This window comes from Azolla caroliniana, unplaced genomic scaffold, assembly GCF_043228905.1.
Source record: "Azolla caroliniana isolate FFs.n. ecotype wild unplaced genomic scaffold, voAzoCaro1.0.p SCAF_6, whole genome shotgun sequence".
Taxonomy (NCBI): domain Eukaryota; kingdom Viridiplantae; phylum Streptophyta; class Polypodiopsida; order Salviniales; family Salviniaceae; genus Azolla; species Azolla caroliniana.
This window is the reverse complement of record NW_028230441.1, coordinates 3,596,143-3,598,753: the sequence shown is the minus strand read 5'-3', so window position 1 is coordinate 3,598,753 and position 2,611 is coordinate 3,596,143. Positions and strand designations below refer to the sequence as shown.

General features: G+C 31.5%; 1 long non-coding RNA gene across 1 annotated transcript; it reads right to left on the bottom strand.

Moving 5' to 3' along the window:
* Positions 1-604: 604 nt before the first annotated feature.
* LOC147862643 (uncharacterized) lies at positions 605-1,107 on the bottom strand. The gene is made up of 2 exons (XR_015529975.1): positions 901-1,107; positions 605-745 (listed from the first exon to the last, which is right to left on the bottom strand). It is a non-coding gene; the product is annotated as an uncharacterized LOC147862643 (long non-coding RNA).
* Positions 1,108-2,611: the final 1,504 nt, after the last annotated feature.

Genomic DNA, 2,611 nt, shown 5'->3' with positions numbered 1-2,611 from the left:
TAAACCCACTCACATGCCATCTTTTTCTCAATGGAAAAGAAAATCTTGATTGATGACTTAAAAACACTTGAATGTAATACATCCATTACATCATTGTTGGATAACAATAATTGTGTATATCTATACAACAATATCATGTCAATCCTTTCATAGAGATTTACTAAAGGTAACCATGACCTTTCTATTTTACTCCGAAGTTATGCACACACACACAAGCATACATATAATTTTAACAAATCAGTAAAATTCACCAAAACTCATTTGAAGTAAACAAGCATGACATTTAAGACCATACTTTTTTATGTAGCTATGAAACATAATTGTCATTTTTTAAGGTTATTGTTAATCAATAAAACTAATAACAAATGTAGTCTAGTTCTCTCAAATTGTCCAATATTAGGTCCTAAAATATGCTATCACCATAATGAACCACCCTTCAATCAATCAAATTGTAATGGTGTGGTGCAAAGTTCTCTTTAAATTCATCAATATGAATATAGAGAACATTCTTCATCCAAGAAATTATCAATTGTCACACAAATTATTATTTCACAACAATGCTTAAGAGTGTGCCTTTGTCGATGCACATAGATGGTGTGCTATATCCCATCAATGTGTTATTAATCAAGTTACCCCCTTCCAAAGCTAGAAAATGTGATACAATGGGGTTAATCGTATAGTGCAAATTCTTTTAGCATATTTAATTGCATGATAAAACATCAGTATGCTATAGACTATAATTGGCCTTGTCTAATAGTAGGGTGGGGATACTTTTGTTGTAAATAGTAGAGTGGGGATTATGTTGTTTTGATTATGGCTGATCTTTGATGTACTTCTTTTGCTAACTAATGGGAAGTAGTGTTTTTTTTGGACAAATAAAATAAAATAAAATAAATTGGCCTTGTCTAAGGTATTCTAAACTATATTGTAGCTTCAATAACCTTAACTAGACTCATTGATCACTATGGCTTGGCACCTATCTGAATTCAAGCCATAATACAATTATTCAATCCAACTATATTTCCATCATTAAATGGATTCAAGGACTAAATGGGGAGGAGCAATGAAACGATGCAATTTAGAGAGTCTATGTAGGCCGAATGTAGGACGAAGGCGTTGCACATATTGCCTTAATGAACCATAACTTGTATACCCTCAAATGTACTCATCTAAAGGTGGCCAAACTTAACTAGTGCATGAAGATTTTCTTAACTACCAATGGATATAGTTTGTGGTCCAAGTTGGTTGTTCTTATGGTTATTTGTTGGATTCTTATGGTTGTTTTTTTATGGTGTACGGTTTTCCTTCTTTTTTTTATACCAGTGGTTGATGCTAGGCAATGTTTATTTTCTTATTATTTTATAGCTATGTGTGTTTTTCTTACTGGCTTACTAGTTTATATGCAAGTGGTTAGCCCCATAATGATGTAAACAATATGTTCTGGTTATTTGTTTTATGTTTTTTTAAACAACAATAATGCCAACTTTAGCCCTTGTCATATCGGGGGCCATATTCATTCTACAATAGATACTTTTGAATAAATGACTTATGACCCTTATCAAAAAGCTGATTGAACCCTACAAAGTTGCCCAATATTACACTTCAATATTTTACAAAACTATACTTCCAAAAAATCTATGGATGAACATTCTAAGTGTAATAAGAGATCTTGTATATTAAATCTATCCTCATTTTATGAGCATTTAAAGTGTGTTAATAATTGTACTAACCTTAATATATTAATTGCTATTAGCTTTTGCACATGCTAATTATCGTATTGTCACAATGTTAATCACTATACCTTGCATCAAGCATAATTCCAACTACTATCGTTTAACATCAATTTATATTGTTAATGATCTTGATTAGCACACACTCAATAAGTACTAAGAACAATAGGAATGATAATAAAATATTGTGATATGGTTTTAAAACATGTTGTGTATATCCACCTTTTTGAACTCTTTGACCAATGTTAATCACTATACCTCGCACCAAGCATAATTCCAACTACTATCGTTTAACATCAATTTATATTGTTAATGATCCTGATTAGCACACACTCGGTAAGTACTAAGAACAATAGGAATGATAATAAAATATTGTGATATGGTTTTAAAACATGTTGTGTATATCCACCTTTTTGAACTCTTTGACCAATGGCATCTGTGACATTATTTAAAAATATACAAAGGGTGGGCCGAATACTTCCCCTAATATGAGGGGCAATACCAATAGGTTTTTTTTTTGAAAAATATATATATCAATAGGATTTATTGTTTTTACGTGTTAGAGTCTATCCCATGTAAATTTCATTGTGCAAAGATGTCTTTGTGTTCATGTGAATGTATTTTTGTAGGTACTCCTTAATGTATTGTGTGTGCGTGCACTATTCATATGTTGTCACATGAAGGATGTCACAAATGGTCTCTTATGACATTGTGCATGCACATTAATATTCGCAAGTTACACTCTCGTTAAGGTGATAATTGTAGGATTCTCTTTCCATGATTTGAGCTTTGTCTTGATGGTTAGATTCTTACTTGAAGGCAGACAGTTCAATCTTGCATCATCTTATTCTTTCTCATATTATCTTAATATGCGAGAATTG